Below are 12,962 nucleotides of genomic sequence, written 5' to 3'. Positions count from 1 at the left end.
ATAACATTCATACACCCCTGCAGCATTGCTCTAATCCACTGCTTGCTCAAAGCCATTACGCAATTTACATTTGGCTGCCTCCTACCCCACCGGCCATGCAAGCGCCATGCCAAACGTCATTATTTCAATGAAGCCCTAGTAGCTGTTGCAGATATTCACTTAGTTGCCATGATGAAGAACAAATGACGACTAATCTCTGAACCCTGCCCACCTCAAACGATGCATGGCCTTTCGTTTTGTTTCCACCATGCCTCCCTCCATATACAAAAGAAACACACTCACACTTCTTTGTGTGTAGGGCTTTAAGTTGGATGAAAAAACTGGGAGGGGGGGGTTGCTCGTAGGGGAAGCCAATGTAATTATGAGCATGGCTTAAAACTGTCAAGCTAAAAATCTGTAATTAGCATAGTTTGCGCCTCACTGGTATTGTGCTTCTTCTGTCATTGCCTCCAGATATATAATACAAGTGACATTAAGCCCACAACCAACCAGGGCGACAGGCTTTGTCAATGGTTGTAAGTTGCATAAGATAAATAAGAATAAACTGCAGCATTTTCATTATTATATACAATGAAAACAGGTGGTTCAGAGATGTGTTACAGGTGGGAAACACTTAGAGGGCCTGTTTCCGTTGGTTGTATGTGCCTGGCTTGGGGGTCCTTTTGCAAGCAGACTAGTTTGAGGATTGGGCACATTTCTGATTTGATTATAATGTTTTCTTCACACTTGTGCTTCAAAATGCTATATTGGATCCCCATTTTCTCAACAATTTGCAGTAAATATGTGGTGTAAAACCCACCATTTGAATCCATTTTCTCAATTTTCTTGCGGGGTGAATCCCCCGCACCCTGCTTTTGCAGTTCAGGCTCGCTCGCTTCGCTCGTTCACTTATTACATTAGGATAAAACATTTTCGCCCCACCACTTTCAAAATCCACCAGCCGCCACTGAGTTAGATACAGTTTCCAAAAGAACGTGTGTTACAGAAGGAAACTTGTTCTTCTAAAGGATACTTCTAACTGCATATTCCTGGACTTGGTGCCCCAGATTTCAAATTATATGCTCTTTCAGCCTCATGCAGCGGTTGAGGCTGACCTTGCGGCCCCCTTGCCACTCCAGACAGCTATCTTTGCCCCCGCCAGACCTCCGTGCAAGGAGATCGATACGATTGAGACTCTGCGCTGGGCCTGGGACGGTCTTCGGAAATTTTCCGTGTTGGACTTGGCCCTTTTTGCAGGGTCATCCTTGAACTTTTTGCCTTCCTCCTGTATTTTGTCTACCTGTTTTTGTTGGTATTATGACTCTGGGCACTTTACCACTGCTGATCAGAGCTAAAGTGCATATGCTCTCCCTATTGTAAATTGATGTATGATTAGTGACTCCATGATTGACTTATTTGCTTTACTTGTCAGACCCTAGTACAGTGTACTGCGTGTGCCCAGTGCTTGTAAATCAAATGCTGCTAGTGGGCTTGCAGCACGGATTGAGCCACCCACCGGAGCAGCTTGTAAAGTGGATCTCAGGCCTGCCATTGCAGAGCCGGTGTGCAGTCTGTTACTGCCATGTTGATTGAGCAAGTGCACCCACTTGCCAGTCCCTAAACCTTCCCTTTTCTACATATTAGTCACCCCTAAGGTAGGCCCAAGGGCAGGGTGCATTGTATGTAAAAGGTGGGACATGCTCTGATGTGTGTGGCGTGTCCTGATAGTGAATTACAGCCATTTTCGTTTTTCACTATTGCAAGGCTACCTGTACCCCATAGGCCAGAATAGGCAGTTTGATTATAACATCTTATAATCCTAACTGACTCAGGGAACTAGGTAGAAATTAGAGTTTACTATGCCTTAACTCAGAATGATAAAACCAACTGCACTAAAAGATGTATTTTATCATTCTGTGTTTCAAAATACCGCTTTTAGAAAGTAGGTATTTTCTTGCCTAACAGTCCAAGCCTGCCTCTGCTAGGCTGTGTATCCCTTGTCTGGTATGTGAGTGACAGGGGCTGGGGGATTACAGGAGACAGGGCTGAATAGACCCATCTGCAAGTAGAGTGGTGGGAGGGGAGCACCTGGGACCTGAATAGGGCTGTACCTGCCTTCCACAATGCTGGCTCCACCTCCTGTGGTGTGTCTGATGTCCCTGGCCTACACTGTCAAAGGAAGAGAAGGAGTCCTGTAAACAAAGTGCTCCAGGACTGCACAGAACTGGTTTGGACTAGGCACAGACACTCTCTGACTTCAGAGACACAGGATTTTGGTGTATAAAAGAGGGGACCCAGACACCAGAACTTTAGATCTCTTCTGGGAATCAAGACAAACCTTTGCGGAGGAGAAGAACCAGGAAACTGAAGGAGGATACTACCCCTATGCTGCATGTTGTTGTGGTTGGCCTGCAGTGGTTGCTTCATTGCCAAAGAAAGGAGAAAAAGGACAGAGTGTGCTTTCATCATCTTGAGGAAGATCTCCAAGGGCTTGAACTTGAGCTTGCCTCTTGCCTGAAGTCTCAGGGATACAATACTTCACCCCTTCTGCTAGCCTGCAACTAGGTCTGCGGTTTTAGCTGCTGCAGAAGGAAATTGCAACACTGACTCCCGCGACCGACGCCATCTTCTGCACCGAAGCCGTGAGCGCTGCTCCGACTTGAACTGTAGACCCGATGCTGGCCGCCGTGCCACATAGACGCCCGCGAGCGACGCCGTAACCTGCCTGAAGCCGTGAGTGCTGCTCCGACTTTTGCTGTGGTCCCGAACCCTGCTGCTGGGCCGCATCAACTCCGAAGCGGACATCGAGGAGCCAATCCCAGAGGTGGGTGACCGAGAATCCAGCAGCAGCACGACATCGTGAGGAACCGCGGTTTCTGCGCCATTGTGACGTCACCTCTCCGACGCAGTAAGGAACCGTCGTCTCACCTCTCCCGTGCTGCAGTAAGGAACCAAGTCTACACCTCCACTGGGGTCGTAAGGAACAGACGCCACACAGCGTCAACTAAACCGCACTTCCCCGATGCTGTGAGCTTTGTTTTCCATCGCTTTTCCAAGGTACTGTTCTTTGGGGGTCTGTTTGTCTCGGGCCCAAAGCCGCGCACCTCGCAGTCGGCGCCGTACTTGGATTTCTCCTGTCACGACGTTGTGATAACTCACGTTGGAGTTATCTGTTGCTAGAGACCGATTTTAAGTGAACAACCTATTTTTAAGCATATCTGGAGTACAGTATTGTGGATTTTGTCGTTTGGTCTTGTGTTAAGTCTATATAAAAATACTTATTTTTATAATACAACCTGTGTGGTGTCCATCTGTAGTGAGGTCATTGTATTACAGTATGTGTTCACAAATGCTTTACACAGTGCCTCTGAGATAAGCTTGCCTGCTCGTGCCAAGCTACCAAGGGGGTGAGCAGGGGTTATTTTAGGAGTGTAGCCCCTTACCCTGACTAGACGCAAGGGTCCCTATTTGGTCAAAGGTATCTACCTCTACCAACTAGAGACCCCCAAATCCAACACTCCGGCTCTAGCTTGCTATCCGCCAATACGATGCCCATCGCATACCATCCAGTATTCCCTTCACAGCAAACGGCCGGGATAGTATTACGTGCGACTTGCCTGGGTCTCTCCACGCTATCTATCCTTTACCCTGCCGGTGACTTCCTTTCTCTTCCAGCCGAATCCGGGCCCATGGACACCCTGCTCTACTTCCAACTTAGAGCGGCCTATCGGGAACTGCACCCCACGTTTCCACAGCCCCCTCCTTCAATGGCTGCCCTCGACCTTGCATACACTTTTGCTTCCCCCCGTAAGCTGGTCTCCAGACTCTACGACCTTACACTGGCAGCTTCCTCGATATCCGCTGACCGGGCCCCCATTGCGTGGGGTGAGGACCTAGGCACTGACCTCTCCCAGGAGATCTGGCTATACGGTTGCAAGCAGATTAAACAGCTGTCCCCAAACTATCGCCTGCGCCTCATACATTTTAAATATTTGCATAGACTGTACTGTTGCCCTTCCCAGCTGCATAGAATAGGCCTCGCTCCCAGCGATCTTTGTCTCCGTTGCTCTGCCCCTGCCGCTAACTTTTCTCTTCTCGCATGGCTGTGCCCCAGGGTCTCTTTAAATTGCCGTGATGTGTGCACCGCCATCACGGAGATTACTTCCACACCTGTTTTGCCTGACCCGTTGCTATGCCTTTTAGGTTTTGTGAAACACTGTCCCGATGCCTCCCATCGGCTCACCGCCATGCTGCTTGTCCTTGCACAAAGCAGGGTCGCAATGCATTAGGGTCGAAGACCCACGCCCAAGGTTGGAGTTTAGCTTGAGGATGTGGCGCGTTGTCCAACGCTTTTGTCCGAATTCTGGGACTGGACGCCAGCGACTAGCCGGCTGCTTGACATCTGGAGTCCCCTTCTTTCATACTTTCAACGCCAGAGCGCCTCGCCCTCTGCGACATCTCCCGTGCTCCCTGCCGGTTACTCACCAGCGGTGGCTGCCGGTGCTGGCTCGTAGAGGATGGCTTCCCCTTCTCTGCTCCCTACTGGCGCTCTGAGGCCTCTCCTGTCTGCGCGTTGCCTCTCCTGAGCACTCCACCTGGTCCTTTCTGCTCTATCCCCCACTGTTCCCTCTCGTGCACTGATGTGGTCTACCAATGTACAATTGCTCTTATGATGAATGTATCAGATGTGTCTCTCCTTCCTAATTTGCGGACTCCACGCCTGTATAATTTGGAACTGGATGTGTACGTTTTTCAATAAAGCTCTTTAAAAAAAAAAATGGATATTTTTCACATTTTGAATAGAAACTGAGGCAGAACATTCCAAAGGCGGAGGGGTCTGAAGAGTGAACTCAGATCAAAAAGTGCTGCAAAACTTAGCAGATGAAGTGTCCTTCCCACTGGCCCTGGCTGGTGTGAATGTATACCCCGACACCCATGTCAAAGCCTGAGAGATGTGAAGGACAGGAACTCCTAATGCCAATGCGGTTTTAGCAGCCTTAATCCTGGTTGAATGGGCTCTCAAAACCTCAAGATTATCTCCTGGCCAGCCCATTCCAGTTCGTGATGCTGAATACGGACCTTTTCTTCACAGCATTTGCTTTCTTCGTTCTAGAGAACTCCCCTAACAGCTGATTACCCACTTGATGGGCTATGGTGTGATTGGAGCACTAAAGGTTTAAGTGTTTTATATTAATCGATGAACATCTCCTCTTGTTTGAGGGGTGAAAAGGAACAAAAAATGCTGGTAGAGGGACCGATTGCCTACCAGGGAAGGGGGGGGGGGGGGGGAGGTGGGGGGGTCACAACTTTGGGTAAAAAGGCACCAGAGTCCTGAGCACCAATTTGGTCAGGAAAGAAGATGGTATAAGAAGGCCGACCTGAAAGTGCACACTGTTTACTCACGCCATGACCAGACTTAATAGCTATGAGGAAGACAGTTTTCAGAGTCCAGAGATGATAGGCCCAAAGAATGTAGACATAAATGTCAAGTCGAAATTAAAGTCCTATGGAGTATCAAAATTGGTTTGGGAAGGAATGTGTGTGTCAAACTTTTAATACACCTTAATAGAACTGGTGATTTCGACAAGGAAGGCTAGTGTAGCATATCTGGAAAAAATGCTTACTAGAAGGTTGCTTAGCTAAAGAAAGTACAACAGAATCTGTGAGTTTAGCCTTTAAGGGGTCAGATTTCCTGACATCACAAAAGGCAGCAAACTTATTCCAGCGCCCATCACAGATGGATTATGGGGAAGGGTATCTGGTAGCAAGAAATACATCTACCACCTCAGATGGCAACTCAAATGCAGTCAATTGCCATAACTCACTCTCCACTTAAGAAGGTGTAAGTTGCAAAGGTTCCAAAGAAATAACCTGCCCTGTGGCAAGAGGTGCTCCTGAAGTGGCAGCCTGATCGGGACGGCAGATGTCTGTGTTCAAGTGTTCCGTGTTCCACACTCTCCTGGCAGAGACCAGGACAATTGGGATTGCTTGATCTTCTGCAGGTCTTGAGGCAGAAAGGAATGTAGAAGTTCCTTGTCCCGCTCCCACCGGAATTAGTCTGCTTACAAGTGCTCTCGTCGAAACACCAACACACATAATCACTGCCACTGTGTGTTCGATGGTGACAAATAGGGCAAATACGTCCCCAAGTGTTTGGTAGATAGCAAGATGTACAGCTGCTTCAGTCACCTCAAGATGCGTAAAGCACCCCACTTCGCAGTGCTTGATGCAGTAGCACATGGCAGTGATGCGGCCCATGAGAACTTGCATGAGCACAACTAAGTACGCCGGGTAGAGAAGGGATAATAGTATCTGGCAGGACAAATTCGGATCAGTCCGCCACCATTGAAGATCTTGGGACGTCTCCTTCGTAACCCGTATGGAGTCAGAGAGGTATTATTGATGAAGAGCCAACTGGGATCTGGGATCCATTGAAGGTCCACATGTACCACTTGACAATGACAAGGAGGATGCACGAGGCCAAAATACCACAAAGCCTCAGAGCCATCCTTACACAGATCCAGGACTGATCCAAAAACATCGGGATCATAGCTCAAATGTCCATGAAGTGCAGTTGTAGAGGAAAGGCCTGTAACCTCACCATTTCTAGAATCACCTCATTAAATGGAAGCCTCTGTGCAAGAATCAGGAGGGACATCAGCTCAGTTATTGTGAAACTCAACAATGTCTAGAGTTCTGCCATCGTCCAGATGTGATCTACGACTGACTGATGCAGGATCACCTATTAAGGTGCAGAAATTGACAGAAACTTCAACCTCTGAAGAAAGGGTGCAACCACTACCGCCATCAGTTTTGTTGACAATTAAGGGACGGAGTGGGGCCAAAGTAGACCACAGCAAAATGAAAGTGTTCCTGGTACATCCTAAATGGCAGGTAATGCCTATGGGACTGCAGGATAATTATTTAAAAATATGCATCCTGCAAGTTCAGGAACATAATTCAGTATCCCGGGAGAAGGCAGATCCAATCGGATCCAATACGAGCCATCACAGGAAGGCATTTAGCCGTCAAAGGTCCAAGTTAGGTCTGAGACCTTATTCCTTCCCAAGACGAGGAAGCAGTGTGTATAACAGCCCTTGGTTCTCACACAGTCTGTACAATGGCACCCTTGCAAAGTAAAGATGTACATCATGAAGTAAGGATGGACAAATGCTTCTTCGAGATTCATTTTGGGGGTGAGAAAAAGTTAGCGGAAGAAGGAAATGAAAGGCAAGACAAAGCCCCTTGTGACAATCTTTAATACCCATCTGTTGGACAAGATTGCCAACCTGGAAGTAAATACTGAATCCTTTCTCCCCAGCGGTTGGTCAGGAGTCTTTGGTTACAAACTAAAGCAGCTTGGTGGCCTTGGAGCAGGGGATGATGAGTTGTAGGACTTATGCCACTGCTGTCCTAGGCCGTATCTGTTGGTGCCAACTACGTGGCCTACCAGCATTGGACTGCCTGCATGCTCCATTGCCCATGAAGGCTGCAGTTGTCTAAAGGCTAATTCACTGGAATAGCCCCTTAATTTGTGAAAAAGCTTGGCGATGGCGGGTGGTAATTGATTCAGTCTTTAAACTGTTTCAGTGTAGAGCCTGCCTTCTCTTTTAAGAGTCTAGAGCAGAGTTCTTCAAACTGTGGTGCGCGCACCCGTGGGGGGCCGTGGCTGTATTCCTAGGGGGGCACAAATGGCTCAACAAGTACTTGTAAATTAAGATGGCATGCAAGCGCAACTTGCCACGTTTCCAGGCTGTCTTCGTTTACATGGAGTCCTTGACGTGGTTTAAAAAAACACATACATGTGGACCTCAGTGTAAAAGAGTGTATTTCCGTTAGATCAGCTTAACTTGCATTTATTTTTCGTATTATATGCAGGTAACTGAAATTGTAAAAAACAAGACACTTACATGTTATAGTGTTCCTTTTAGCCACATTCTGGTAGGGTCAAAAGCGTGGCTAAAAGGATAAACATATTCTTTAACGGTTTTCGTTTTTCTCTCTCAGTTAATTGAAAATAAAATAATGCAGAAACGTTAAATGAAAAATAAATGCAAGTTAAGCTTATCAATTAGAAATTCATTCTTTTGCATCATTAAATTGAAATTGGGCAATTTGACCACTGTGGATGTGAGGAATAGCGACGTGTGCATTTATAGCTGTGCTACAAGGTCCCACCCTGGGGCAGAAAGCACTGCGAGTTTTCAAGTCATTATGTTAAAATGGTATTATGCACAGCATAAGGTAGACCGCTACAAAATGATTTGGTGTTTTAAGATAAAGCAAGTGCTTTCAACAAATATATTTTAGTAATAGGTAAACTATACATTGTGCAAATATTGGTCTTTTAAAAGTACACTATCTAGACCTCAGCCTATAACATCGAAAATAAGTATAAAAAATAATAACTCATTGTCCCCTTGAAGCCTCAGCTGACTCCATCAATTAAAGCCTAAACTAGTTTCCAAGTGCCTTTACATTTGGTGATTAACCAATTGCACACGTTTACATTCTTTCAGCTAGTAGGCACCCTGGTGAGAATGCCGATTTCGTCATTCGTTCTGTGTCCCTCCCTGAGCGTCACAGCACAGGAAAACTCCTCCCCACCTCAACCCTGCTCTCCCTTCACCTTTACGCAGAGGCACTTCAAGGGTCTCAATAATTCTTCAGGGATGGTGGTTTTTAACAAAAAGTATGGGAACTGATTTTGTACAAGTAAAAAGCATGGGGCATTTGGTTCTCCTTAGATCCCTTCCAGTGAGACCTCTGTTTACACGCACATGTCCTTCAAGGTGAGTTAAGGGGATGACAGGGAGGAAGCCACGAGGGTCACGTTCAAACAGAGCGCTCCAATTGTCCAGACCCCCTTGGGCCTCAGGGTAATGGTCTAAGAGAAAGAGGAAAGTAGTGAGATCCTTGGATAGCATCAAAAAGATAGCCCAGAGTCAGTGGCGCTATATGGGGAGGAGGGGGCTCATTTTTTTTGATTACAAGTGATAAACACAGCTTCCTCTGAAAGATGCCTTGATGAAGTTGGAGAGGTTTTAGTTTTTTTTTTTTTTTTTGTTAAGAGCTTTTAGTGCAGCAAGTGCAGTTGCATTGGGACCCAGTCTCACAACACCCCAATTATGGGGCTTAGTGTTTTTGGTCCATTTCTATTTTGGTTTGATATATTTGTACTTTTATAAGTCTCACATATAGAATAGAGGAATACCCCTGAAATGATCTCCTTAATGCAGTCTTAGGGCTCACCCCTGCCCCTCCCACTCTCCCTATTCTTGTCATACATTTTTGGAGGGGTTGCCCAGACTTAGAAAAAATTCGCATAGGGGGCTCAGAGCAACAACGTTTCAAGACTTCTGGTCTAGAGCCATCTAAATGCATATCCATCAGTGATGCCTGCACGCTGTTCGAAAATCAGTCAACCTCATCAATGTGAGTCTTCTGATCATAACACTGGTACCAATAGCTCTGCCAATACAATTTGTGTTATCTAGACTTGCACAAATGGCACACTTCATTGTATCTTGCCTATCACAAATAGTCGGAGGTTGGGAGCCCCTTAAGTACTCTGGGATCTCCGGCAAGATGTCACTGGCAATGTTCTAAAGGACAGGTGTGCAGCACCCTTCGAGGCAGACTGCTTTTATAAACCACAGTGCTAAGCTGGCAGATGAAAACATATTTTTGCTAAAAGCATCAATTTGCCTGGATTCTCGATCTGGGGGACTGGTCTGAAATTAACCTTACTGGCCAAGTACTGCCCAATGAAATTTTTTAGGTTCAGGTGCATGCTGAGGTAGTTGTGTTCCCCGGCCGCAGGCCTGTGTCATTAGTCAACTTGTCAACTAACGGGAGTACAAGCACAGGGTTTCAACCATGCATACATCAAGGTATTTGTAAGGGTATCATTGAATGGGAGTAACTGACCTCACCAGCGCTTCTTTATAATCCAAAACAGTGAACAATCGCTAAACACCCAATTCGCCTAGCTGCAGACTTTAAACTGGGGAACCAGGTTCGAGCGTCGGCATCGGATCAACATCCTGTGATTTTGGGCAAATCACTTAATCTCTTAAATGAATGTGCCCTTGTATAACGCAACTGGTGCTCATGTAAAGCACCCCATACCTTCGGGTAGAGTTTGTGTAATATAAAAAAAACTGCAAAACAAAAAAAAGAATCAATAACATGATTTTAGTTTAAACCAACTAATTATATGCACTCAAGTATACTTAAGGCTCTATTCATGGTATGCCAAATTGTCACTAAACCCAAAACTCCAAAGTCTTTCGGCTACAATTTTATTTCGAGCACGAAGCAGGCACGTGTGTAAGGTATGACGAAACACCTATTGGCTAGAAAATAAAGGAACACCCTATCACTCTACAAAGACTGTGATCCTTCTTTTGAGGACTGAAGAGGAGTGCTCGAGGGACCAATGTTGAGCTTCTAATAGAATTAAGGCACAAGGACTAAGACTCGATACAATGAAAGGCTCATTTATGTGGGAAAGTTTAGAGCATAAGATAGCCTGCATCATCTTTGAAAAGTGATCATTTTTGAGCAAGTAAATGTTTTAAGGATTATATCACATTTTCAAATAATTGGTGCAATAGTTCTCTACATCTTCAACAAGCTTGCATGTTTTGACCTACAGAACCTAAAAGTGAACTCATGAAATACTGACACAGAACAGAACTAACTTTCCAACCAGTTTACAAGGTTATCATGTGGAACTTTCACCAAAAAGTGGTGGAAGCCCCATCTGCCAGATTTACAAGATATAGATCTTCTATGCACTCTAACTTATTGATGGATGTTCAGCATCTGTCGAACTCTAAATAAAGCAGTCTATCTTCTAATCATTGCTGGAAATTCAAGAGCGCCCACTTCCGTGTTAACATGGGAAGAAAGCTTATTTAAATGTTGTTTAGAAAGAAAACACATTTCTCATCATCTCTCTACTGGTATCTCACACAATTTAAAATCCTACATATTCCGATGAAGTTTGAATGTTAATGTTTGAAAGCAAGACAATAGTGTTCTACTAGTGCTCTGCGTCTTTCGTCACATTGCCACAATGCAGCAGGAGTACATTTTTCTTGTTGCACAATCACAATCCAGCTATATCATCTAGTGATCCATGACAAACAGACTCGATTACAAGAAAACCCTGAAAAAGTCTGTTAGAGGAAACATGTGTACTGTATCAGATGTATATAGAGATGTTGCAACATAACACTGCTCGAAAATTTCTTTACGAACAATAAATCTTAGCAAAACAAATTCACTGGTGTTTACTTTGAACGAACATACATTATGGCTTTATACTGAAATTTTACTTCAATGGGATTCAGGTGCCTGTATGGTGAGTACCACCAATTCACGCAGGTTTTCATCGACGATCTTCAATTCCAGTTACCCTAGCCATTTACAATTCTTCTTTTATGAGTAACTCCTAACTTTCTGCTACCGCTGCATTAGTAATAATGGCAAGCAAGATCTATCTAATATTGTCAAAGAACTGCTCAAGTTTCCATGAGCAACTGTTTCAAGCTCAATAGACACAAACCAAAAATTTGTATATGTGGTCTGAAGTCCCCAGACTGGTCTCCTTCTTGATAGTCCACTAAGGCCTCCACCAGACCCGGTCTCTTTGGCCAAACATATGGACATCATCACTGAAAATCAACTCACATTTGGAAAATAAATCAACCAGGTATCCAGAGCATGTGGCACTCTTATCAAACGGCTCATTTTAGGCCTTTTTCCCCACCAGGTCACCGCTTAACCCTTGTTCATTCATTAATTACTTCCCGCCTTGAATATGGTAATTCCATCTATCTGGGGATTCCAGACAACCTCACTCATCATCATCATCATCAGGTCATCCAGAACTCAAGCAGTAAGTTAATTAAAAACAAAAATCTTCTCAAACAGATATGTATGCTTTACACAAACACTTGTGGTATACAAACATGAATTAACATATTCACACCAAACGTGACTAACATAAAAAAATTGAAATTTACAGTTGTTGCACATCAACACCCTCACTTGGAAGTCTGCATTGACTATAGAGGCAATCCAGGACTCTAACATGACTAAACAAAACCAGGGAAACGTGATCATGAGGAAGGAGGGTGGAAGTGTCGACAAAATCTTGACATGAGGTGTACCAAGATGCTTCATTGCAGTAGGGTTTCCACAGCAAGGTGGAGTATACTCAACAGTAACATACCTATAAATGCAAAACAGCAACTCAACAAGGTCTAGAGTTCAGTCACAGAGAGACTTACCTTAAGAATAAATTTGGCTTCTTTGCTGTGTGTAGTTTTAGCCGATCAGGAATGTTTCGATACTGCTTCTTGTAGGCAATCTAAATAGAACACATTTTTTACAGTTGGTTTAAGATATGGGCTTTGGAAACATGATTCCACTTTAAAGCAATGGCATTTCAAGGCCCTTTTCACACACTCCTTAATCTTCCTTCCGTTGTTCCTAACTATGTTACTATTGAGCAATGATTAAAAGCATAATTGAGTTTGAACTGAAAACTTCAGTTTGAAAAAAGGCAACTAATAAAAACAATGATGTGCAACACATATAGAAATTAACAGACAGTTGGTACACGGTCACTTACACAGACACTTGGTGGCAGCTCAATAAGTGTTATAATGGTCTCCCTTAATGGTACTCCTTTTCATACCATAAGAAAGGTAAATGGCAGAGAAGGTCACCGAGACTACTGCCCATCCTAAAGATATACATTTGTGGCAAGACCTAATTATCTCTAAGATCTTACTTACTGAAGGGGAAATAAGGCAAGGGGGAAGAGGTAGGTATCAGGGAATTTTAAGATGCACTGACAGTTCTAGGCTCAGCTGGCAAATGTAAGGCAGAATCCAATGTTTCCTCTGTAATCCCCACAGACGAAACAGTTATACTGTGGCCACAACAAAGTGCAAGTTTTTCCTCCA

General features: G+C 44.7%; 1 protein-coding gene across 2 annotated transcripts in view; it reads right to left on the bottom strand.

The window, feature by feature from the left end:
• Positions 1-12,962, bottom strand: part of KYAT3 (kynurenine aminotransferase 3) — a 425,395-nt gene that overhangs the window by 360,249 nt on the left and 52,184 nt on the right. For both annotated transcript variants that reach the window (XM_086953965.1, XM_086953966.1), the window contains exon 2: positions 12,282-12,361. The gene's annotated coding sequence lies outside the window, so the exon portion shown is untranslated. The remainder of the gene's footprint in view (positions 1-12,281; positions 12,362-12,962) is intronic.

This window comes from Lissotriton vulgaris, chromosome 1_1 (assembly GCF_964263255.1).
Source record: "Lissotriton vulgaris chromosome 1_1, aLisVul1.2, whole genome shotgun sequence".
NCBI classification, from domain to species: domain Eukaryota; kingdom Metazoa; phylum Chordata; class Amphibia; order Caudata; family Salamandridae; genus Lissotriton; species Lissotriton vulgaris.
This window is presented reverse-complemented; position numbering and strand designations above follow the sequence as displayed.